This window comes from Cynocephalus volans, chromosome 3 (assembly GCF_027409185.1).
Source record: "Cynocephalus volans isolate mCynVol1 chromosome 3, mCynVol1.pri, whole genome shotgun sequence".
Taxonomy (NCBI): Eukaryota; Metazoa; Chordata; class Mammalia; order Dermoptera; family Cynocephalidae; genus Cynocephalus; species Cynocephalus volans.
The window spans coordinates 33,781,865-33,808,776 of NC_084462.1; the positions used below are offsets into that span (position 1 = coordinate 33,781,865).

The 26,912-nt window shown below is 41.5% G+C and overlaps 1 protein-coding gene and 1 long non-coding RNA gene across 2 annotated transcripts in view; one reads left to right on the forward strand and one right to left on the reverse strand.

The window, feature by feature from the left end:
* The window catches only part of TPST1 (tyrosylprotein sulfotransferase 1), a 129,923-nt gene extending 119,243 nt beyond the window's left edge, over positions 1-10,680 (reverse strand). Inside the window, exon 1 of the mRNA XM_063091180.1 lies at positions 10,498-10,680. The gene's annotated coding sequence lies outside the window, so the exon portion shown is untranslated. The remainder of the gene's footprint in view (positions 1-10,497) is intronic.
* A 220-nt stretch (positions 10,681-10,900) lies between these two features.
* LOC134373386 (uncharacterized) overlaps positions 10,901-26,912 on the forward strand; it is a 33,765-nt gene continuing 17,753 nt past the window's right edge. Inside the window, exons 1-2 of the long non-coding RNA XR_010022976.1 lie at positions 10,901-11,161; positions 18,127-18,251. This is a non-coding gene — a long non-coding RNA (uncharacterized LOC134373386). The remainder of the gene's footprint in view (positions 11,162-18,126; positions 18,252-26,912) is intronic.

Genomic DNA, 26,912 nt, shown 5'->3' on the forward strand with positions numbered 1-26,912 from the left:
CCCCAGGCCAGCCAGTTGCCAAAAGAAAAAAGAAAATAAAAGAAATCTGTCCAATTATCAGCAGACCACTAAGCTAGCCAAGGAGACACTTGTGTAACTAGTGGTTACACAAGACAAAGAATACAGACTTTACAGAGTTAGTTCCAGAAAGTCACAAGACAACCAGCAGCAACAAACCTTGGGAGGAAGGGGGTCTGATTTCCAGATTAGCCACTTTATATTATTTTAAATACCCACTTTTCAACAAAAAAATAAGACACACAAAGAGATAGGAAAGTATGGCCCATATACAGTGGGGGGAAAAGGCAGTCAATAGAACTATCCCTGAGGAAGCCCAGATTTTTAACTTACTAGACAAAGACTTTAAATCAGCTATTGTAAATATGTTCAAAGAACTAAATGAGACCATATCTAAAGAACTAAAGGAAATTATGAGGATAATTTCTCACCAAATAAAGACTAAATCCCTATCAATAAGGAAACAGAATCAGAAAAAAAGCCAAATGGAAATTCTGGAGTTGAAAAATACAGTAATGGAAATGAAAAATTCACTAGAGGGGCCCAATAGCAGATTTAAACTGGCAGAAGAAAGAATCAGCAAACTTAAACATAGATCAATTATCCAGTCTGAAGAACAGAAAGAGAAAAGAATGAAAAAAATGAACATACCTTAGACCTGTAGGGCATCATCAAGGAACATGCACGTAACAGAAGTCCCATAAGAAGAGGAGAGACAGGGGCTAGCCAGTTAGCTAAGTTGGTTAGGTTATGGCACAGTATTATAATCCCAGGGTCAAGGATTCAGATCCCCTTACCAGTCACACACACACAAAAAAAAAAAAAAAAAAAGAGAGAGAGAAAGAGGGAAAAAAAAATAATTACACAAATAATGGCTGAAAACTTTCCAAATCCAATGAAAAATACTAATCTACTAATCTATACATCCAAGGAACTCAAAAAACACCGAGGAAGAAAAATTCAGAGATCTCCACCTAGATACATCATAGTCAAACTGTAAAAGGACAGAGACAAACAGAGGATCCTGAAGGCAGCAAGAGAAAAGTGACTCCTCAGATACAAAATCTTCTGTAAGATAAACAGTTGACTTCTCATCAAAAACCAGGCCAGAAGGCAGTGGAATGACATACTCCCAGCATTAAATGAAAAAGACTATCAACCAAGCAACTTATATCCAGCAAAACTATCCTTCAAAAATAAAGGAGAAATTAAGACATTCCCAGTAAACAAAAACTGAGAGAATTCATCACTAGAGAACTGTCCTATGAGAAATAGTAAAGGGAGTCCTTAGAGCTAAAATAAAAGGACACTAGTCAGAAATATGGATTTCTTACATCCATATTAAGAAACTCTTCCTATTTAAATTGAAAGAAAACTGTATAAAGCAATAATTACAAAACTGTTGATGAACTTATAATGTAAAAGATGTAACTGAGGTGACAATAAGACACAAGGAGGGGGAAAGAAACAGAATTCTGTTAGTAAAGTTTTTGTATACTGTGGAAATTAAGTTGGTATTACTCCAAAATATATTGTTTTCAATTATTAATTGTAATCACCAGGAAAATTTAAAAAATAGTAAAAGAAACAATTAAAATATATACTAGAAATATTTAACAAAAATATACTAAAAGCATACATTAAAAAATATATATTAAAAATATAAGCTAGATAACACCAAGGTCAAGAGTTTGGATCTCCTTACCAGCTAGCTGCGAAAACAAATAAATAAATAAGGTATGGGCCGGCCCGTGGCTCACTCGGGAGAGTGCGGTGCTGATAACACCAAGGCCCCGGGTTCGGATCCCATATACAGATGGCCGGTTCGCTCACTGGCTGAGCATGGTGCTGACAACACCAAATCAAGGGTTAAGATCCCCTTACCGGTCATCTTTTAAAAAATAAATAAATAAATAAATAAATAAATAAATAAATAAATAAACAAGGTATGTATATATTAGATATATATAAATATATATAATATATTCACTAGAAATATTTAACAAGTAGCAAAATGGTAGATGTAAACACTAAATGTACTAGTAATTACATTAAATGTAAATGGATTAAACACTCTCAACTAACAGGGACTGGGAATAGACCTCTCCCCCCCCCAAAACGAAAAACATGATCCAAATACAGGCTTTTTACAAGACAAACTTTAGATTCTATGACTACATAGGATGAAAGCAAAAGGAGGGAAAAACATATATCAAGCAAACAGCAACCAAAAGACTCCAAAGTGGTAATACAATATCAGATACAATTCACTTTAAGACAAAAATTGTTACTAGAGACCAAAAAAGTACATTTTATAATTACAGGAGGGCAAATCCATCACCATCAAGAAGACATAACAAGTATAGTGCTAGCTGATCAGCTCACTTGGGAGAGTGTGGTGCTGGTAACACCAAGGTCAAGGGTTCAAATCCCTGTACTGGCCAGTCACCAAAAAAGGGGGAAAAAAAAGCCCAGGACCAGATGGCTTAACTGGTGAGTTCTACCAAATGTTAAAGAAGAATTAATACTGATCCTTAACAAGGTGTTCCAAAATATAGAAGAGGAGGAAACACTTCTAAACTCATTATATGAGGCCAGTTTTAAATTCCAAAACCAAACAAAACCAAAAAAAGATACTACACCAATACACTACAGACTGATATTTATAAATATAAATGCAAAAATCCTCAGCAAAATACAAGGAAAACAAATCCAGCAACATATATAATGATTACACTTCATGAGCAAGGGTGATCTATCCTAGGAATGCAAGGTTGGTTCAACACATGAAAATCAATCACATATACCATATTAACAGAATAAATGACAAAAAAAACATATGATCATATCAACAGGCACAGAAAAAGCATCTGATGAAACCCAACACCCTTTGGTGATAAATTCGCTGAATAAACTAGAAATAGAAGAAAACATTATCAACCTGATAAAGGACATCTAAAAACTGCATAACTAATTTCACATTTAATGATTACCCTGAAGATCACAAACAAGACAAAATATTCACTTTCACCTTTTCTATTCAGAATTGTACAAAAACTTCTAGCCAAGGCAAGTAGACAAGAAAAATAAAAATAAACTAAAAGGTATTCAGGTTGGATAGAAGAAAATATGTTTAGAGAGGACATGATCTTATATATATAAAATCCTAATAAATCACTAAAAAAACATCAGAAATATTAGATGAGTTTAGTATGGTTGCAAAATCAAAATAAGAAATTCAATTGTATTTTTATATACTAGCAGTAAGTAAAAATCCAAAAATGAAATTAAGAACAATTTCATTTACAATAGCATCAAAAGAATAAAATACTACGGAAAAAATTTAGGGCCAATCCCATGGCTCACTCGGGAGAGCGCTGCGCTGGGAGCGCAGCGGCGCTCCAGCCGCGGGTTCGGATCCTATATAGGGATGGCCGGTGCGCTCCCTGGCTGAGCGCGGTGCGGGCGACCCCAAGCCAAGGGTTGCGATCCCCTTACCGGTCACAAAAAAAAAAAAAAAAAAAAAATTAACGAAAAGTGTAAAAGAAAGTGTAAAAGTGTACCCTGACAGAAAGAAAACTTTTTCTTTTTTTTTTGGCAGCTGGCTAGTACAGGGATCTAACCCTGAACCTTGGTGTTATCAGCACCATGTTCTAACCAACTGAGCAAACCAGCCAGACCAACCATCATGCTTCAACAAGCAATTAGGTATACTCTTGAAACAAATGACAAAATAGGCTGGCTGGTTAGTTCAGTTGGTTAGAATGTAGCCTTTGAACACCAAGATCAAGGGTTCGGTTGCCTGTATAAGAGAGCCGGCAAAAAAAAATGACAAACTAGAGGCCAGCCTGTGGCTCACTTGGGAGAGTACGGTGCTCATAACACCAAGGCCACAGGTTCGGATCCCATATAGGGATGGCCGGTTTGCTCACTGGGTGAGCATGGTGCTGACAACACCAAGTCAAGGGTTAAGATCCCCTTACCAGTCATCTTAAAAAAAAAAAAAAAATGACAAACTAGAAAAATTTCACCCAAGAAATAGAAGACTTAGAAAAGAACCAAACGAAATCCGGCCCGTGGCTCACTTGGGAGAATGTGGTGCTTATAACACCAAGGCCACAGGTTCGGGTCCTATATAGGGATGGCCAGTTAGCTCTCTTGGGAGAGGGTGGTGCTGACAACACCAAGCCAAGGGTTAAGATCCCCTTACTGGTCATTTTTAAAAGAAAAAAAGAAAAGAAAAGAACCAAATGGAACTTACAGAAATGAAAAATACAATAACCAAATAAAAACTCACTGGGTGGTCTCAATATCAGAATGAATATAACAGAGAAAAGAACCAGTCAACTTTAAACTGAAGTAGAACAACAGGAATTACCCAATCTAAACAACAGAGAAAAATACAGACTGGAATAAAAATGAAAAGAACATTGCCTCATGTCCTGTAGGACATAACAAAAGATCTAACATTCGTATATCATAGTCACATAGAGAAGAAAGTGGTACTGAGAAATTATAATAGTGGAACAGTTCCCAAATTTGGTATAAGACAAACCTACAGTTCAAGAAGGTTTGATAACTCCAAATATGAAAAACTCAAAGAAATTCATGCAATCAGGCACATCATAATTAAACTGCTGAAAACTAATAACAAAGAAAAAAACCTTTAAAGCTGCTGGGAAGAAAGGACACATTACCTATAAGAAAACACCAATTCCAATGACAGAATTTTTCATCTGAAATCAAGGAGGTCCAAAGAAAGTGGCATAATATTTTTCATATGTTGAAAGTAAAGAACTGTCAATAAATCCTATAAAGAAAAATATCTGATAAAATCTTAAGAAACAAAGAACTCTATAGTTTATATCTTAGCCCTGGGAATTACAAAATATGCTGATATCAATATATGAGCAATTACAGGTGTTTCCCATAAAAGTAGTTAAATATTTGTGAATTACAGATTTCTTCCTCTCCACCACCAATGCCAATGAGATTCATTTAGGTATAGGGCTTAATGCATATTTTCTACTTCCCTAATTTTCTTAGTTAAAAAGAAATCATTGGTTAGCTCAATTGGTTAGTGTGTGGTTTCAGATCCCTGTACCGGCCAGCTGTCAAAAAAAAAAAAAAAAAGAAAGAAAGAAACTGTTATGCCACTGTTCAAGATCTTTTTTCAATCTGACAGTTTTTGTTCTAGTTAAAAACTCCAGGGCTGGCTGGTTAGCTCAGTTGGTTAGAGCATGGTGCTGATAACACAAAGGTCTGGGGTTTGATACCTGTACCAGCAAGCCGCCAAAAAAAATTCCAAAGTCTATGAGCCTAAAATCAGAGCTATCTGTTTAAAAGATACAAGATCTATATACTTAAACCATCTGAAATAAAGTCTATTTTAAATAGTATCTACTAAAGATAAAGCCTAAATGAGCTTTAGTAACTGTCATAGCTTCACCACCTTAAAAGCCAAGTCATTATAGAGGAAATATTTATCTTAATCCACTCTAATTTAAAAAGATTGTGTATATGTTTTTAAAAAAAGAATGACGACTAAAGTCCCAGATTGATGCCCAGAACAGAAGAATAGTTTGCTCTGCTCCCACATGAGATTCTGTGCAGATGTAAAATATTCTGTACTTCTTTTTATTTCTAATAAAATTTGAACTCCTCAGGTCTGCTCTCTCATATAATGCTAAGAAATTCCAGAACCTAGCCTTCTAAATGCAAGTTTTCTTAATTAACAAATACTAGCAAAAAGAAATCTCAGAAAGATATGAAGACAGCCCCTGCAGCTGCGGAGGGAGTAATACAATTCTGCATCATGAAAGTGGTTCAAAGAATCTGATGATATTCTGTCAAATTAAAAACATAAATCAGAGAATTAGTCATGTTTTGTCCAGTATGGAAAATTCTGTGAATATTTATTACTGTTACTACACTGCTCTGTTCTCATTCATATACTTAAAAAAAAAAAAAAAAAAAAAGGGGCTGAGCCCGTGGCTCACTCGGGAGAGTGTGGCGCTGGGAGCGCCGAGGCCGCGGGTTCGGATCCCATATAGGGATGGCCGGTTTGCTCACTGGGTGAGCGTGGTGCTGACAACACCAAGTCAAGGGTTAAGATCCCCTTACCGGTCATCTTTTAAAAAAAAAAAAAAAAAAAAAAAAAAGAAGAAAGAAAGAAAGAAAAAGAACGATTACACAAGTTTGACTAGTGACCTGTTAAGCAGCCAACAAAGAAACAGTTGGTCAGCTTGCAAAAGCATGAATTCAAGATCTGTTTTACATTGTTTACCAACTGATTCATTCAACCAACTTTTACCAAGTTTCTAAACATACCAAGTACTGTGCAAGGCAGTGATGAGAAGATAAGGCATGGCCCCAGACCTCAAAAAACTCCTAGTCATAAGAAAAGTAGACCCATGAAAAGTAATTTTAATAAAACGTGATAAGTGCTTTGATGGGTACATGTATGCAGTACATGGAAAGTAAGCAATTAACCATGCCAACAAAGGTGATATTTATCCTGATTTTCAACGAGTGAGTTAAATGCTATTGATCCTCAGGGTTCTATCACTCCCTATTCGTGCCCTCAGGCCAGTTCTAAGCCCCAGATGCTTATCACCATCACATAGGAAGCATTTATTTATTTACTCATTTTTTTGCGTGGTTGGGGTAAAGAGATCCAAGCTCTTAACCTCGGTGTTACCAACACCACTCTAACAATGGGAAGCATTTTTTAAATAACAAGATCTGGTGTACCAGACCAAATGAATCAGAATCTCTGTGGATGCCTTAATCCCCCAATCCTTACCCTTTAAATGCTCCCCAGGTGGTTTTAAAGTAGTGCCTGAGTTGAAAAGCACTGGACCAGGCAATCTTATCTACTTCTGTAATGAGTCCCTTAACTGAACTTCATGTGTCCAGCCTTGCACTTCTCTAACCCATTCCCCATAGAGCTACCAGAAGGATTAGAGATCTTTCTCAAAATACACCTGGTCACAAAACTCATTCACCTTACCTGCCAGAGTAAGTGATAAAGACATGAATCAAAACTCATCTTGATTTCAAATTCCTATCCTTAAAGCCAAGAGGAGAAAGACTTGTAAACAAGACCTGTCACAGGTACTTTGACAGTAGAGATCAAAAGGAAGATGAACAAAGGGAAGATGTGGAAAGGCTTTACTGCAGAGGTAACCGTAAGCATGTATAACCTACAGGTGGCCAACGTGGGAAAGGGCATACCGTGGAGAAGGAGAAATAGAAACAAAACTACCTGCGCATGTTCAGGTAATGCAGGTGATTTTACATTGCTGAGGCAAAATGCAGCAAGACACAAAGCCAAAGATGGGAACAAGCCAGACACTGCAAGATTTTTCCAGGGTGAACTCCTTCAAAGGTTCCTCACTACCATCAGAATAGAACTATGTAGTAAGATATGCAAGGTCATTCATGAGCTGCATCTTCATTCCTTTCCAGCCTCATCTCTCATCATGCCCTTTCTCCACCCTTTCCAAATTACCAGTTCTTTCCCAAATGTCCTACGTTACTACACATCTTTGTACATGTTATTCTCTCTTCCAAAAATGCCTGTCTCCCCTTACCTTTCCTTATCTGGATTCAACTCTTCTGAAAGCTTTATTAGTTTACTGAGTACCCACCACGTGCCTGGCACTTTACTATAAACTGGAGACCCAATGAGATACAACACAATCCCTTTCTTTAAAGAGTTCAATAGCTACTCAGGGAGGAAAATAAGAATATAGACCATTATAATAGTGTAAAAATGGAGATGGCATGGGCTGGACTTTTAGCTCACTCAGTAGAACATGGTGCTGATAACACCATGTTATCAAGTCAAGGGTTTGGATTCCCTTACTGGCCAGTTGCCAAAAAAAAAAAAAAAAAAAAGGAGATGGCAGCCATGTGGAAACATAAAGATATGTCACCTAACTCACACTGGGGGACTAGGGGGTGGGGGGTCGGGGGAGAAGCCAGAAAAAGTACTAGGTGCCTGTGGACAGAAATCTTTCCTCTCCTTCTCCAGGGTAGTGCTCCCAGAGTACCCTGTAGTCATCTCTATCACAGTCTTTATCACACAGTCTGGATTGTACTGTATTGAATGGTCTGTTTCCTGAGGATAAGTCCATGCTACAGAAGGCCTGGTGAGACTGGTTCATCATGCTAAGTGTCTGGGAGCTGATGAGAATTTTTAAAGAAAACAAGTGGCATGACTGATATTTTAGAAATGAAACCAATCCCAGCAGCAGTGTGGACGATGAACTAGAGTGTAGGACCAGAGGTAAGGAGGCTCCCAAGGTAGTTGGGGACTCTGTTCAGGAAAACATAACTAAGGCCTGAACCAATCTTCTGGCAGTGAGAAGAGAAAGGAAAAGATTTGAGGTAGCAACAATAGATGTATGATAATATGAGGAGAAAAAAAGATGATCCTAAGGTTTCTAGGGTAAAGGTCTTAAAACAGGAGAAATGTTTGTGAATGTGTTTAAAAGGGCTATGGATAGAGAAGGGGGAAAAAAAAGATAACCTTGTTTGAAGTACCAAATATCCATGTTAATCCAGTAAACATGAAAATTGGGACCTGAAGTTCAAGAGAAACAGGGACTAAAGATACACCTTTGAAAACCATAAGTATACAAGTGCTATTTGAAGCCACGAAAGAAAGTATAATCACACAAGGAAATTAGAGAGAGAACAAAGAAAAGAAAATGAAAAAATAAACCCTAAGGAATGCACATTAACCTGAGAAGAAAAAAAGAGGAGGAAAGCATCAAGGGAAGGTTTTTTTTGTTTTGTTTTGGATGATGGAAACCTGAGCACATATGCAGGCAGAAAGAAAAAAAAAAGATAATACGGGGAGAGGTCAAAGACTTTAGCCTTAGAAAGGAGGACCCTTCTTCCTCTGAGATAAAGTTAAGGAAATCAGAAATCAGATAGGTACAGACATAGACAAAAATGACAGCTCCTTAAGAGTTCAGGGCTAACGCCCACCAATTTCTTCTGTGAAGTAGGAGGCAAGATAAGCTAGGAAGAGAAGGCAACAGTAGGACAAAGAGTAAGAGAAGAATGGTGAAGATACCTAAACAGTCATTAGGGTTTAGTACATAAGAGGAATCTTGAGGGTAAGCCAAAGGATCGCCAGGCAGTGCAGGTGAAGCTGGGACAGCACCCAGCAGCTCAGTTACACGATTTTCTCCAGCCTGCCCTGGGGAGCCCAGCAGCAGAAAGACTGACTGACTCATCTAGGCTTGAGACCATCAGAGCAAATGTGGCAAGAACAGCACATTTACAATTTTTAAAAGTCTAATGTTAATAAATTGACTAGATATTTCCTGATAGCCAGAGTTGGGGGAAAGGTGGATAATTCCTCTTTCACTCTTGGAGAACTTGTCAGAACTTGATCCTCCGGGCTCTTAAAAGATGAAAATTCATTGCATCTCCCTGGACTACCCAGCTAAAAGACAACCATGTGTAATACCGCTTATATACAATGCTATCGCAACTAGGTGGTAGGGGCTCTATCTTCCCTAAAAGAAAGGTTCTGTTGACACTGTAGATAAGAGGCCAGGAGAGGCGGCTGGGCGTAGTTACATTGCAAACCTCGCTGAATAGCAGCCTAAGAATCCTTTAAAAAAAAAATACACGACAAAAGATAGCAGAATTCGGTTTCTTGTGTATAAAAGCAGTGACAATTTAATCCTTTTAGTACACCTGGAGTTCCCCGATTCGTCCTGGCATCTCCCACACCACTCTCCAGGTGGAGGGTGAAACCCCTCTGAATACTGGACTTCTTCCTCCCACCACGTGGGGAGTGCAGAAGGCCTGGAAGGGGGAAGAGGCTGGCATGTGAGCACTCGCTACGTGACAGGCCTACTGTGTGCCAGACTCCGGCCAGTGCACTTTACATGTTATGGGAGCAGCTCATTTAAGGACGAATTAAGATGTTAAAACGGGGGTCTGGCATTCTGGAGAGTGGGAACGTGCCTGACTGAAGGTTTAAGCGGAACGCAAGGGAAGAAGAGTGAGCGCCTGCGGTCCGTGCGAGCGAGGCGGGGAGAGGCTGCTCGGGAAAGGAGGGCGTCGGGGAGCAAAGGGCAAGACCCAGGGCGTCTGGAGCGACAGGAATGCGGAGAGGACACCGTGTGAGGGCTGGGGACGAGGTGAAGCTGCCGAGGCGAAGCCCGGGAAGAGGAGAGGGCAGAAGTGCGACCCCGGGGGTACGGGAGTCTCACCCGCGAAGGAGCCCCGAAGGACTGCGGGGCGGCGAAAAAGGAGGGGAAGGGGCGCAGGAGGCGGGCAGGGAGGCGACCACCGCCGGGCGCGCGGGGCGACGCGTGTGGGCGCGGGGGCCGGGCGGCCAGAACGGGGCTCCGCGCCGGACAACTGCCGGGGGAGGCGACAGGGCGAGGGAGGCCGGGACGGAGCCGGCGGGCGGCGGCGGGGCCGCAGCGAGCGCCGCGTCCCCCTTACCTGGGGTGGGTGAGGGGCCGCCGCACCGCACCGCCGGCATCCTGGGCTCAGCCGCTTCTGCCTCCGCCCTAGGTGGGGGCCATGCGGCCGCCCGGGAGCGCGCCCTCGCCTCCAGGCGCCAGCAGCTGCCAGCCCGGCCCGCCGAGCAGCGCCACGACCTGCGCCCGCGGCCGCTTCAGCAGCGACTCCTGCCGCCGCCGCCCCTGCGCCGGCAGCCAGCCTCCCGGGCAGCCGGATGGTCACTCGCGTGCCGCGATTGGCTGCCGGGCTCCCGGCCGGGAGATGTGTCGGCCTCTCTGATTCGTGCGTTCCGGCTGGATGCACCGAGAGGGCGGGTCCTACAGTCGCCGAGGGGCGGGGGCGTGACGTCGCGACCCGGCCCGCGACCCGCGCCCGGCGTGCGCGCGCTCCGGCGGGGTTTCCCGGCCGCCCCCTGCCTGGGCGGGTTGTTGCCGGAGCGACGGTAGCCAGGGCCGGGATGCCGGGAGCGTGAGCGGGTGGCGGTCCTCCCTGCCCCAGCCCCCACGTGGGTGGCCCAGGAGGCCTCCATCCGTGAACGCCTGGAACAGGACGGGAAGGCGAGCTTTCCCGCGAAACCCCCTCCTGTGCCTGTCCGCTGCTGCTGCGCGGGGCGCGTTCACCTCGTGGGATCACTCAAATGCAGGTATCAGATTCACACAGTACTGCATGTGGATGTGTGAATGAGTGTCACTGAGTGATGGCAGATTCTGTACCGACCACAGCTGTAGGGAGCCGACTACCCGAAAAAGAAGTGAAAACCAGGAAAGGAGGAAAAGGCAAGGAAGGGAAAGGGTGGGGAGAGGACTGATATTTCACAGGTGAAAATTAACCATTCGCTTTTACGACTCCTTCCCACAGGCACATCCACTCCAGGTTCTGTCACGATCAATTTGACTCTATTACCGTGGCTCAGGAATCTAACCGCATTCTAATGTATTCAAAATTCCTATCACCTTGGAGCCAGTTCTGTTATCTATAGAATGCGGTCCAATAAATACCTTAGAGTTGCTGTGAAGATCAAATGAGGTCCACACGAAAACTTCCACACCAGTGTGCACAGCAGCGTTGTTCCTAATAGCCAGGAAAGTGGAGACAAGCTAGATGTCCATCAACTGACTGATGAATAAACAAAAGGTGATATATCCATACAATGGAAAATTATTCAGCAATAAAAAGGAATGAAGTACTGATATATGCTACAACATGGATGAATCTTGAAAATGCGCTCTGTGAAAGTAGTTACCAAGAACCACATATTGTATGATTCCATTTATATGAAATGTCTGGAATAGGCAAATCCATAGAGACAGAAAGTAGACTGAGTAGATCCATTGGGCTGGAGGGATTGGGGGGAAATGGAAAGTGACTGCTAATGAATATGGAGTTTCTTTTGGGGGTGGTGAAAACCTAAAATTGATTGTGGTGGTGGTTGCACAATTCTCTGAGTGTACTAAAAGCCATTGAATTGTACACTTTTTTTGGCAGCTGGCAGGTAATATCAGCACCGGATAACCTTGGTGTTATCGGCACCACACTCTAATCAAGTGAGCTAACTGAATTCTACACTTTAAACTAGATGAATTGGGGCCGGCCCGTGGCTCACTCGGGAGAGTGTGGTGTTGATAACACCAAGGCCCCGGGTTCGGATCCCATATAGGGATGGCCGGTTAGCGCACTGGGTGAGCGTGGTGCTGACAACACCAAGTCAAGGGTAAGATCCCCTTACCGGTCATCTTTTAAAAAATAAAAATAAAAATAAAATAAAGTAGATGAATTGTATAGTATATGAATTATATCTCAATTAAGCTGCTATTTAAAAAAAGATCAAATTAGATAACGAACCTGAGAAAACCCCTGGCTATAGTCCCTATCTAAGAGAAAGGACTGGGTATATCTAACTTTGTTTTTTTTTTTTTTTAATTCAGTTGACAAAATCATGTAAGCAATTTGATTTGAGGAAATTTAAGGAAACACCCACCATGATACTTTTCTTTGGAAAATTTAAATCAGATGAAGAAGATGATCTGATTTGACCCAAGCTGCCTACAGGCAGCAGAAGTGGACCTCTGGGATTACAAAGCTCATCAAGAGAAAATGAATCCCATTCCACTTCCTACATCATCTCATACCCTTTCAGGAAAAGAACTCACTATCACCTGAGTTAATACTGAAGCCACCCTGGTACACAGCCCCTGCCAGCCTCTCTCCACAGAGGAGACACACAGATCTCTGAGATGACCTCCCACACTGCCCAAAAAATCCTTCACCCACCTATGAGACCTGGAAAAAGCCAGGTGGAGTAGCCAGGTGGGGGACTGGTGCTTGTCTTCCAGCACTTATTAAGCTGTGAGAATGAATTTTAGATGTAGGAATTCAGTAAGAACAAGAGACACAAATCCCTTTGGTGAAATGTGTCACGTGGCAGGACGTCTCACTGAACAAAGCAACTTCAGGTGGCCCTGGGGCTACAACTGTCTGTGGCAGGCACTGTCCAGCCTTTGAGCCAAAAGCAGGGAGCAGCTTGAAGTGAAGCAAAGCTCAGGGTCATTGGGAACAAGCTGAACTTTTCCTGCTTTCTAAATGTGCCCCCAATGCATGTACTGTATGTACTAATGAGAAAAAAGAGAAGAGTAGGATCTCCACCAAAAGAAAAAAAAAAGAAAAGGAAAAAGACTCCAAAATATACTCTTAAGTGAAAAGAACAGTGTTCAAAACAGTGCATGTTATATACCCATTTGTATTTTTTAACATATGCACGCACACACACACTTGTAAGTTTGAGAGATTCTCTAGAAGGATGCACAGTAACTGGTAACAGCAGTTGTCACTGGAGGGAAACTGAAGGACTTGGGCAGAGCAGTGGGAAAGAGACTTACTGTTCAGGCACATTTTGACATTTTGTGCTATGTGCTTGATTACCTATTTAAAATGAATAAATTTTTTTTAAGAAAAGAACTTTCCTGAAAAATTCATTGTTCAAGCTTATGTGAAAATCTGGTTCAAATGACATTTCTATTTCTCTGTGTAAATTAATAAGCTTCAAATTGAGTACATATATTTTGTTTTTTTGTTTTTTGTTTTTTGTTTTTTTTTAAAAGATGACTGGTAAGGGGATCTTAACCCTTGACTTGGTGTTGTCAGCACCAAGCTCACCCAGTGAGCTAACCGGCCATCTTTTTAAAAGATGACTGGTAAGGGGATCCGAACCCGTAGCCTTGGTGTTATCAGCACCACACTCTCCCGAGTGAGCCACGGGCCGGCCCGAGTACATATATTTTGAACACTCTTCCTATGTATCTATTTTCCCTCCCCAGCCTTACCTCTTCCAGGTGAATAGCCCAGGCTTAGATACCATCACCTGAGGGCTTTGCGTGCTGTTCAACAGGCAATTCTAAGTGCTTAGAACCTGTTTCTTCCAAACAGCCTCGGCAACCCCAGCAGGCCCAAGAAAAAGGGGGAATAGGCAAGTGCGTGCTGACGCCCCCAGGAGAGCCTCTAGGCAGCCTCTGCACAGCTTCTGCCTCAGGTTCCTCTCAAGGGAAGAAAGCCCAGCTGAGGGAAAGTGGGGACTCACTACAGTCATCTCATGTCCTGGAAGGAAAGTCTCTGTGCAACACACCTGGGAATGTTCAGGCTTGAAGGAGGCCTGAAAAGGCAGCCTAGCCCTCCAGAGCTTTTGCTTCTCCGCTCCCGCCCCCAGTACTTTTTTCAGGAGGGTGCTGGTGTTGCTTTACTTTTGGGAATGATACGAATACAGCAGACCTCCCTTCATGGCATTTTCAACCCAGGATCTGGCATGGAGAGAGGACAGTGGCAGAGGTGGGAGGTGGCAGGGTGGGGGAGGCCCTTAGACATGGAAAACTGGGGAAGGGAATCATGCCAGATCCTTTTTATTCCCTTTCTCAGCCCAAGGGAGCTGGTGATGAGGGGCAGCAGCAAGAGGTTTGGAAACAGAATATGGAGAGGACAGGCTACTGCTGCAGTACAAGTAGAGGAGCAGAGATATTTCAGAGGGTCAGATGTAACTGTGGGCAGAACTGGACAAGTGGGGACAAAGGGGCTCTCAGTGGTAAGGACAGAAATGGTGATGACAGAGAAGTCTGTGTCTGTCCAGCCCTCCATCCTATCCCCAGCACAAGGCCTGGCACTGGTTGAATGGATGGATGGGTGGGTGATGAGTGGTTACATGAATAGCAAAAGCTGCAGCTGTGAATGAGGACCACCAGGGCCAAGCAGAGAGGGACACAGGGAAGAGAGCAGGAGCGCACTTGGGTCCCTCAGGGTCCAGCCAGAAAGGGCAGGGAGACTCCAGGTGACAGATACAGAGGCAAAGATCCCTGATGGGGAACTGAGGGTTAAACTTTCACTCGACCTAAAGTGACCCAAAAGCCCCGTGTAATTTGTGACAAGATGAAACGCTTACCTGAAAACAGCATCAAAGAGCCAATGAGCTGCAGAAGGCACCTCACAGTTCTCTTGAAGCTTGTGGGATAGAGAGATTGGAGACAAAGAGAAAATGGTGATACAATTTAAAGAAAAAGAAGAGGGGAAAAAAAAGGAGCATGCCTCCTCACTTTCCCCACCCCTAGATCCAGGAAAACTGGGCAGGTCAGGCCCCTCAGCCACATCATCATTTTAAAACAAAAATCCAGCCCAGCCTATGAGCAGGCATTTTCCAAATGGCTACAGAATTCCTGCACCTTCCAAAAATACCTCTTCATGCAACTCTTGCCAGGGAGGGAGGGCCACATGCCCAGGCTGGAACTGACCAGCTGGGCTTCCTGAGCCCAGGACCTGCCACCACGTGCTCTGCAGACCCCAGATACAGGAAGTGCCCATTACTCCATGGGTGGACCCAGCCAGACAGCTAGTGGTGCCTGAGCTCAGAATGAGAGAAAACATTTTCTACTTTTACTTACAATGAAGGAGATTATAAGACTTTCAGGAGTGCTTTCCAAACCTAGCTATGCATGTAAACTCCCTGGGCAGCTTTGCAAAATAGGCACCAGCCCTCTCATCAGTTATAGGGAGCTTCTGCTCTGGGAGAAGGGCCCCCTGTGGAACAGGGATGGGGATAGTGATGGGAGGCTGCATGAGGGAGACTCTTGACCTGGGTGCAATTACCCAGTTTGTTCACCTTGTAAAAATTCATCAAGCTATACACACGTGTGCTTATGTATATGTTTGTTACACTTCATTAAAAATTTTTTTAAAAAACAAGCTCCCACATAGATTCTGCTCCCCTACCAGGTTTGAGAACTGCTGAGTTGGAGGAGGTGGGCTTAGATTACACTAAAGGGAGAGGCTAGGTGCTTCTGAGGATGGTCTGGAAGCTCCAGGGGTCTGCTTTCCCTTCTTAGGCAAATCTCTGACCCTCAGGAGAGAGAAGCTCCAGGGAAGCGAGGGCCCATGTGGGAGGTGCAGCCCGCCCTTCCCTGCTCACAGATGCCAACCAGTGACACCAGAGCAGACCAGGAACAGCTGCCAAGTCTGTGACTCGTCTTGCACCCTACCCCTTGACAGGGCTTGCTCAGGCCCCTGGCTACCTGATTCAAGAGCACCGTTTTCTCCTGTGGCTTTGGTTTTTCCTCCCTGGTTAAAGAGGCTGGAGGGGCTACCAGGTTCTTGCCACCCTCCCAGGTCCCTTTCCCAGGGCAGGCACCTTCTTCAAAGGATAAACAACTCTCACAGGATCTAGGAACTCCAGCACATGAGATCCACCAAAATGCCTGCACCAGGCACTGTTCTGGGTGCTGAGGACACAGCAGTGAACAAGATAGTCCTGCTGCCATTCTTGGGCTTACATTTTAACGGGGGGCCTGGCATTCAATTACATATGAAGGGCACCAGAATATGCCATTCCAAAATACGCGGCTTTAGAATGGATTATTTCGAGCTGAAGGCAATTAAGGAACAACAAACATGGTAGCTGTCTGTCCTACCTTTTCTCCCTAAAATCAGACATAAATTTTCCCCTTGTAAAGGAAATTTATATTTGTAAAGGTGTCCACCTCTCCCATACCAGGGGTAGTGGATTGAATCGTGTCCCCCCAAAACTCACTGAAGCTTGAATTGTGTCCCCAAAGTTTTATGTGTTAGAAACTTAGTCCCCACTGTGACTGTTAAGAGGGTGGGAAATCCTATTACAGTAATTGAAAGGTAGAGAGGCTTTGAAGAGGTGATTGGATTGCAGGACCGTGCAGTAGTGAATGGATTAAAAATGGTGGTCAGGGGAGTGGTTCTGAGGGCTTTAAAAGAAGAGGAGAGTCTGTCTTTCTCTCTCTCTGCTCTCTCTGCTTCCACCATCTTGCAATGTGAGACCCCTGGGTCGATGTCACCATCACCAGATGGACTTTGGACTTCCCAGCCTCAGAAACTGTAAGCAATAAATTTTTTTTCTTTATAAATCACCCAGTTTCAGGTATTTTGTTTTAAGCAACGTAGATGGACTAATACACCAAGAAAAGGAGAACAATTCAGATATGACTTACACATGAGGCTAACAAACCTTACTAAATAACCCTTATCTTCCATTAGTTTCCCCCATATATTTACCTTCCCACATTGTACCACACCAAGGAGCCCTTAACCTTCCTCCTTCCTTTCTCCTACTAAGTGACATATACGAGCCTTCAAGTCTAAACACTTAACAGCTAGTTACTTCCTTTGTTGGCTTCCACATGCATGTGAAATAAACCTCATAGATGAGGGTAATTTTAAAAGTTTCATGAAAATATTTATATTATCTTTTAATTTTGTCTTTTTCCATGACCTTTTTGAAGCACCCTTGTATCTCGTTATTGTTATTGAACAATTTGAGAGTAAATTACAGACACTGTTTTGTGTCCCTTTATACCTAAATACTTCATTGGTATTTCCTAAAAATAAGGACGTTCTCACTCTATCTGTCTCTCTCTCTCTCTTTTTTTGTGGGGGTCGGGGTAGGGGTAAAGAACCCTTGACCTTGTTGTAGACATTTTCTTATACAATGACTAAGTGGAGGAAATTTAACATCAGTATGTTACTATTATCTGCTAAATCAAACTAAAAAATTTTGGCCTGAGAAAGCCTCCGTATTCTCACTTCTGAACTCTTACCTGCAAATCACAACCTTACTTAGCACATTACGCACACAAGTAAACTGAAAACCTGACTTAGAAGAGTGTTTCTGTCATGATAACAGAGTCTCAGCCAATTGCAAGCAGTCAACTGTTCTGCACCTCCCTTCTTTTTCCTGTACCATCACTTTCCTTTTTCTGCCTGTAAATCTAACTGACCGTACATTTTTGGCTGTGGTCTTTCTGAATCTGTTCTGACTGTAGGGACTGTCCAATTCATGAATTGCTTTTTCCTTTCTTTTCTTGCTCAAATTAAACTTTGTTAAATTTATTTTATTTTATTTTATTTTAAAAGATGACTGGTAAGGGGATCTTAACCCTTGGCTTCATGTTGTCAGCACCACGCTCTCCCAGTGAGCCATCCGGCCATCCCCACATAGGATCCAAACCCATGGCCTTGGTGTTATCAGCACCACACTCTCCCGAGTGAGCCACGGGCGTGCCCTAAACTTTGTTAAATTTAATTTGCCTAAATTAATTCTTTTAACAGATTGGTGTCACAAGTGGAATCTGAATTAGCACTTCCAGTGACCCCCGGGAGCATCGAGTGACCAAGAGAGGTACCTGCAGGATCCATTTCATCCATTGCTCTCTTACAGCAACTGGGGTTCATAGGTAAGTTCTTTCTTGGATTCTGAAGTTCCACAGATTTGTATTTTGAGCAAAAGTTTATTCGAGCACATTTTTATCTGGACTAGGTTTGGAAGATAGGATTGGATCTGATAATTAACTGGATTAGATTCAGTTAGTGGACTCAGATATCTCATTGTGTCAGACAGAAACAAACTGGACTGGGTCCAGGATCACATTGGATCAAATGGCGATTATTGTAGGAAGTGAAATCTGGCTCTTGGAAAGTCACAGGGATTTTGCACTCTATCTTCTTCACTTCTTTATTTTTGTGTTTAAGTAGGGGGAAATCTCTGGCTAAGTTGATTAAGGAGATCTCAGAGAAAAAGCCAAGATTTAGCATAAAATGGGATCTTACTTTTTTAAAAATTATTAACTATTATTATTATTACATTACAAGATGTTGGTTTAGAGCAGTTGGGGGAGAGGAAGAGAGGAGAAGGAGGAGAGGGAGAGGGTGGGAGAAGGAGGAAGGAGGGTGTGATTAAGAACCATAGTACTACTCTCATTCAAGCAGGGGAGCCCAGAGGGCTTCCAGCAGCAGCTTGGTTGTCACGGGGCTGGATGCAGATGTCAGGGGGCATGGCTGAGGTCCATGGCCCCCCACCACCCCAACTCAGGAGCCTGGGATGCTTCCAGTGGCTGCTCAGTGGTCATCACTGGGCTGAGTGTGGATGTCAGGGAGGTATGGCTGAGGCCCTCAGATCCCCCAACCCTGACGTGGGAGCCTGGGGGAGTTCCAGTCCTTCCAGGTTTTATAGGTGTTCTTTGGTGATGTTAGACCTTTACTGGTTAATATCAGAACTTTGTCTCTGGTCTGTGGGTTTTTTGTGTTTTCTTTCATTTCTGTGTTGGAATATTAGCTATCCCCCGCACTTAAACTCTGCACTGGAACTAATTTGTTGTACTTTGCTTACTTCTAAAATGGGGGAACTTCCTAAGAGAACCAGCATTTGAGCCCTGTGGTTAAGCTAAATTGCTGTTTTGCTGCTGATTCTCTGGAGAAGGCTTTTTGTGCAGCTCAGGTTTTAACCTTTGACCTTGTAAGCACTTTGGGTCTTGTGAGGTCCAGTACACCTGGGTTGTATGGAAACTCTGGTCTGGGCCTGAGTCTTTTCAGCAAACTGCACCCCCTGCAGCTCTCTATTCCTGACCAGTCTCCACTGAGTTGTCCTGTGCTGATGGGGGGGCAGATCATCTGTCCATGCTGTGCCCCAATGTTCCCCCTGTGAGCCCATCTTCCCCACTGCCCTCACTCCAAACAGTTCCCATGGGACAGGCCATGTATTGGTCCTTTGCAATGACTCACTGGCCTCTGAGTGGCTCCTTTTTTAAGTTGTCTGTGGCCCCTCACTCCTATGTGGGTCCACGGGAACCGTTAGTGGTCTTGCTGGTCTGGGGGCCACCAAAGTCCTCTTCTCCCTGCCACCTCCAAGCAACTTCATCTGAAGGGCACAGCTGTGGTTTTTGCCAGCTCTTGCTCCATGTGCTCACCAGGGCCAGCCTTGAACCGGCTGGGGCTCAAAATGGTCAGAGTTGTCCTTTCTTTCTCTCATCATGGCTTCTCCTGCCTTCATAAACTCTGTAGGTCTCTCCTCCTCTTCCCCTGAGCTCTAGCAGCCTCAGCTTGGCTGTTGTTGCTTTTTAATAGTTGTAAGTTGGTTGATCTGTGAGATAGAGTGATGCTGGGAACCATCTCTTCTGCCATCTTGATCAGAAGTTGAGATCCTTAATTTCTAAATAACTGAGTACTCCACCTTCCGTCTATGCCTACCTTTACATGTATAAGTTTTACACTCCGGAAGTAACAAATGCATTCAAACATAGCAAAATCTTACTAAAGATCACTTAAAATTACGATAAAACATTCCAAATGAACAACAGTGCACTTAAAATTGAGGGCTCCCAAATTAGGCTTATCCAGGGACACTTGATGTGTGACAGTTTCTAAAGATTTCAAAATTTTTGTTGCCTCTTTTAAAAGGCTCTTTACAAAAGGCAAATAAAAAGCTTAAGTGACTAATTGATAAGAAAAATTCAATCTGCTAACCTTTTGTCTCAGCCTTTAGATCAGTAACCCAGTTTAGGGACAGAAACCTGAAAGAAAGTGAGCTGAGATGTCGGGTACCGTTCAAGCTTTATTAAAGAAAGAAATCTGCTGGGCTGTGCTCAAAGTAGCAGGCAGCCCAGGGCTGCCCTGAAAGTAGGGGACAGCACCAGGTGTGGGGTGGTAGAACTTATACAGTGCACCAAGGGCTGGCTGATACCATCAAGGAGGGTCATTATGCTAATGTGGATGGGGTGGAGAACTGCATCCTTGCAGAAGCAAAAAGGGTTTCTGTTTAAGTCAGGAGGCTTCTCGGGGTAAAGGGAAGGGGGGAGGGGAGAGGAGGGGGTGGGCGGCGCCATTTTGTACTTGGGCTTGTCTAAAGTGGAGCTGGTTATGTTGCAGATCTATTAAAACCAAACTGAAAACACTTAAGTACATGGACTCCAAAGTACGATTTTCTGGCATTTAACTGGTTATTTTTGAACAGACTTTTGAATTTTCTTGTAGGCTCATCTATGTATCTCCTCCTAAAATCCTGTGGTGAAGTTCTGTGATTTTTATTTTGTTTTGCAATCCATTTTTAGTTTTTCTGTGTCTCCTCTGGCAAATCCAAACTTGCATCTTTCTCTGTGCTTTGAGATGTAAATTTTTTTTTATTATATTCTTTTTTTTCAATTACGAATATTCATGAGATACAAAGCTGATTGTCCCCCCTCCTGCCCATGATGTTGTGGCCAGATTCATACTGGGGGCATACCCATTACCAGAAATTACTTTTGTATCCCTTGTCCCCACCCAATTATCCCCCAACTTCCCTCCCCCTCCTTTTCTCCCTCCCCCACCCCACTTTGTAGCCCTAGGAATGTTCCCTCCCTCTGTCGGATCACGGCACTACTGTGGTCTTTCTTTCCTGCCTTCTTTCTCTCTTAGCTCCTACATATGAGTGAGCACATGCGGTATTTATCCCTCTGTGCTTTGCTTGTTTCACTCAACATAAGTTTCTCCAGGTTCATCCATGTTGTTGCAAATGGGAGTATTTCATTCTTTTTTATGGCAGAGTAGTATTCGATGGTGTATCCTTATCCAATCATGGTGTTATCCAATTATCTATTGATGGACATTTAGGTTGGTTCCATATCTTGGCTATTGTAAACAGAGCTGCGATAAACATGGGAGTGCAGTTATCTCTTCAACATGATGATTTCCATTCCTCTAGATATATACCCAGAAGAGAGATTGCTGCATCATATGGAAGATCTATATGTAGTTGTTTGAGAAACCTTCAAATTGATTTCCAAAGTGGTTGTACTAATTTACATTCCCACCAACAGTGCAGTAGTGTTCCCTTCTCTCCACACCCTCCTCAGCATTTGTTATTCACCGTCTTTCTGATCATAGCCGGTCTAACTGGAGTGAGGTGGTATTTGAGATGTAAATTTGCTACCTTGCTTTTTCTAAAACGTGGTGAGAGCTTCTGCTATGTGGGACAGACAAGCTTTGACTTGTTTCATTTAGAAACACAGATTTGAATCCAAACTGTCCTTTTAAATTAGTGAATTTTATATTGTATGTTTATTTGTTTCTGTGTTTTCTATGCATGCATATATGTCTGTGTAAGCTGTATGTTGTGTCTACATGTTTATGTTTATAAATATGCTTGTGTATTGTCTACTCGGCACCAAATTGGCTTAGAAATAATGTGCACTCACATAAGCATAATTGCTTTCAAGTTCACGTCTTTAGTGTTTGAAATTGCTAGTGGAATAGATTTGTTTTCAGAATTTAATTTAGCAGGCTGGTCGGTTAGCTCTGCTGGTTAGAGGGCAGCACTGATAACACAGAGGTCGAGTTCACATCTCCTTACCTGCCAGCCCCTAAGAAAAAAAATAAAAAGAATTTAATTTAGACATTTTTGCCTAGGTTTGCCTATTAGTCTAAACAAATTTATACTGTCTGTGATGTTTTAAGGTCATCAAATTGTTGCTTTTCTGATACTTTTGTGACACTTACTTTATTTGTTTGTGAACTAAAAGCTGTTAGAGAACTGGCCGCTGGACTTCCCCAAAACCTTCTATGCATCCTGTTTTTAACTTGCCTTTAGTTTTAAACCTTTGAATACTGGGGTCTAGACAGGTGGCCATGGTGACATATGCCTGGGGACATATGTGTCCACAGCACATGGGCCACCAACTGCAGGGCAAAATCCAATATGGTGTCATCCTCCCTGTCCCAGCTCTGCCTTCTAGCCATGCTGGGAGGGACAGTATCCTTTAGACATTTTCTTTGAAGCCTCTGTTCTTGGGCTCCACCATGGCCGCCTGGGCCTGGATGCCACATGGGTACTTGGCGGGGAAGGGGAAACTATGTCCAGTATCTCAAAGGCCTTAGTTAATGCTGGTTGATAAAGATTTAGGTTGGTATGAGTAAATTAGACAAAGTGAGTGGGTTAAATGCTTATAAATAAAATTGTCATCATTTCAAAAATTCTTTTCCGTAGTTTAAAATCTTTAAATCATGTTATGTTAAATTAAGTAATAGGTAACCATAAATTTCTGAGTTGTTTCTAAGTAAGTTAAAATACTGAAACATCTGTTATTGTACATAATTTTAAGTTTATACACTTTGATGTTCTGTTTTTCTATGATAAACAAAGCTAAATATAAAAAAAGCTAAATATATTAGATCTGTTTTTTAAAAATTGAAAATATGTCTTTTCAAAAAAAGCTAGGAAATGGGTTTCATCTGCACATTGATATAATGCAGTTTAAAATTGCTTCCTTAAGTTTTTCCACTGGAAATTAGGGTTATTAAGAGTTAAATTATAGTTAATATATATAATTAAAATGGCTAGGTAAAAGAAAATCTTATATACAGAGTTGTAGTGGATTGAATTATGTCCCCCCAAAACTCACTGAAGCTTGAATTGTGTCCCCCTAGTGTTATATATTGGAAACTTAGCCCCTACTGTGACTGTTAAGAGGGTGGGAAATCCTGTTATGGTAATTGAAAAGTGGGGCTTTGAAGAGGTGATTAGATTATAGGACGGTGCAGTAGTAAATGTATTAAAACTGGTGGTCAGGGGTGTGCTTTGGAGGGCCTTAAAAGGAGAGTGCACAAGGAGGTTACACTCTGCTCTCTCTGCTTGCACCATCTTGCAATGTGAGACCTCTGTGTCACTACAGTCACCACCAAGACCCTCACCAGATGTATTCCCTGGACTTTGGACTTCCTAGTATGAAACTGTAAGCAATAAATTTCATTTTCTTCATAAAATACCCAGTTCCATGTATTTTGTTATAAGCAACAGAAATGGAATAATAGAAGAGTGTTTAGGGAAAATAGAATATTAGGAAAGTAAAAAAAAATTTTTTTGGTAAAAATGGTTATAAACGAACAAAAAGAAGTGATGTGGTTTTTGTTAAAGGAAAAAAATTTGTCTAGTTTAAAGAGTATTTCAAGTTAAAATAATAGAAAGAAATGTCATAGACATAACTAAATGGATATAGTTTAAAATTTTTTGTATTTTGTTAAGAAGATATGTCGGAGTCCAGCTCCACAGGATTCGTTGGACCTGAATGGTGTGGAATAGGATGAAGAAAAAAGAGAAAGGCGGACCACAAGTGTCAGTGCAAGTGTGGACAATGACCACATGAATCTTGCTTTATTTATATGTTTTTACTTAATCTTTTACATAATGATTAATCTTTTAATCAAAACATTTCTTATTTCATTTCTATTGAAAAGGAAAGGTCAAAATGTTCCAAAGCACTCATGCTTTGACAAAAACACCCGCTCATGCATCAATAGTTCACCAAAGTCTGTGGCTTATGGCCAGGAAACTGTACAATAACAGCATGCTTGGCTTTAAAGAGCATCAGACTTTTAGTTTGAACCATAATTCTTAACCTTCTTAACTTATATGTAAACTTACATTCTATTAATATTACTTATACTTATGTTAAACAATTTAATAATGTTTGTTTATATCAACTATGCTAATTCTTAACCAACTAAAACCATATTACTTACATCATGATTTTATATAATAAAACATAACAATAAATCTCTATTACTGTTAAATGATTCTAAATTATAAACTAATCTAAAACAAACCTGTTAATATCAAAACTTGTTTATATTCTTGTACTATCTTACTTATTTATCTCTATAACAAAATCTTTTATTTCCCTGCCAATAGACTCTGGGAACAGCACAGGGGACAAAGTGAAAAGTTAAATGACCCTTCTTAAGTTTGTTAAAATACACTGTGTCATTCTTATTATTACTATGGAATGACATGTTCTTGGTGAGTCAAGTGAAGCAGTGGGAGTGGAGAAGGAACAACGAAATCTGTAACTGGTTGTGATCAATTAATTGTAAACACCACTGCACTCAGACCCACCGTCTCCCTAGGAGACGTGGATTTATAAAAATTTAACATAATAACTTCATTCCACATGCACAAGAGTATGATCACAACTATAGAGCCAGTTATTCTAAAATTATGGGTCAATGCACACACCACTAACAGGAAAAATCAACAACAAAATTAAATCAAACCAACCCATACTGGGAACATGTATCAAAAACATCTTTAGTACTGACAATGCCCTTTAAATAAACCAGTTAATTTTGATGTATTTTAACATGTCCTTTGAGAAACTCCAGGGCCCTGGGAATCTCCCAAAGCCATACCAAGCCAAAAGGTTAGGCTGTTAGGCTGTTCAATTCTGGGAAGCCTTGTCAAGCAACCAAAGGTGAACAAACAGGAAATTCCATGGAGCCATGCCACCTACACAGGACCCCCTGCAGCCTGGCTGAACAAGGGGTGTCACTCCTCAGGCTCCCATGCCGTTCCCTATAGCAGGATGGCTCTCGACAAGGATATAAAAAGTGTATAGCAATCTCATGTAGTCAAAATTGACTGAGACTGAATACATTTGTTTATTGTAAGTTTTTATTGAAATTAGCCATTGTACTAATAGTACATTGGTACAGACTAAAATTGGTTTTCTCTTTTAAACAAGATTTTCATGTAGAAATGATAAAAGATAGTAAAAGATTTGTGTTCCCCTTTTGAGTAAATTGCAAAAAAAAAAGGGAAAGGAGAGTGAGTAACAAAATCTGTATACTTATTAGGTCTTTTGATAATTTGGATAACTGAGTATCCTCTCCATCAAAGAGTAAAGGTTTTTGTTTTTCAAAATCTGTCTTTGGCTCGGGCCGAGCCCGTGGCGCACTTGGTAGAGTGCTGCGCTGGCAGCGCCGCGGGTTCGGATCCTATATAGGACTGACCGGTGCACTCACTGGCTGAGTGCCGGTCATGAAAAAACGACAAAAAAAAAAAAAAAATCTGTCTTTGGCTAAATTAATAACTATTATCTTACAGGGACCTGTGATTCCTATTTTGATAAGATGTTTAAACTTTTGGCATATTTGATAGGCTTCCTAAAATCACATTTAAAAATAGATATTAAATCTTTTTGACCTCAAACTAAACTTGGTCCCTAAAACGTTCAAAAGAGAGATAATAAACAGGCTTTATCAAACAAAAAACGGTGCACTGTCAAATAAAAAATGATGTTTAACCTTTTTTTTAAGTTATATTTGTATGGATATGTTATTAATACATGTTCCAATATTGTAAGAAATTCCTAAAGTTCTAATATGTTTTGGTAAGTTATCAGTCGAATCATTATTACTTTAAATTATTGTAGGCCAAAGAAATAACCAAATTTTCTTATCAATAGCATCTTTAGTCATGATCATTTTGTTTGGTGGTCCATATTTAAATGGTTAATTCTGATTCTTTTTCCTAAGACTCTTTACAAGCAATTATAATCCTAAAGTGTTGTGTCTTCAAGGCGGCTTGTGAACAGGAAAAAAAAAGGACTCTGATAAACAAATAAATAAATAATAAAAATAAGAATAAAAAATTGTAAAAACCTGACCGGTTTATAAAACTGCTAGCCAGCATCAAGCAAGACAAGAATTAATTAAATACCAAGGGAATATTTGGCAAATGTTCATGCTAAGTTAGCCTGTACTGAAATTATTAATACAATAATTCAAATATGCAATTTGAATGAATTCCATAATCCATGTCAAATTACCTATGATAACCCTTTTGATAACAATGTGATGCACCTGAATTGGAAAAACAAAATTGGTATTTTAAAAAAATATTTATATATAAATCCAGTGTTGGGTATGGAGTCATGGAGAGCCTGGATGGCTGCCTTTTCTTTCCTGAGTCCTTAACTTTATTATTAAAAGCTCTGCACTCCATGACTCATCATGGAAGAGATAATATGATCCAAATTATGGGGGAGGGAGAGATTAGTGTGGTGACTATCATAAAATTGCTAAAATGGCTTACGACCAATGTTTGGTTTGTCAAACTCATAATTCTGGGAAAACAATAAAAACCTCAGGTACATTTCTGCTACCTGATGGGTCATTTAAATGTTTATAGAGGGATTTCATTCAATGGCCATTTTCAATGCATGTTTTCTTTTTCTTTCTTTTTTTTTTTTTTAAAAAAGATGACCGGTAAGGGGATCCTAACCCTTGGCTTGGTGTTATCAGCACCACAC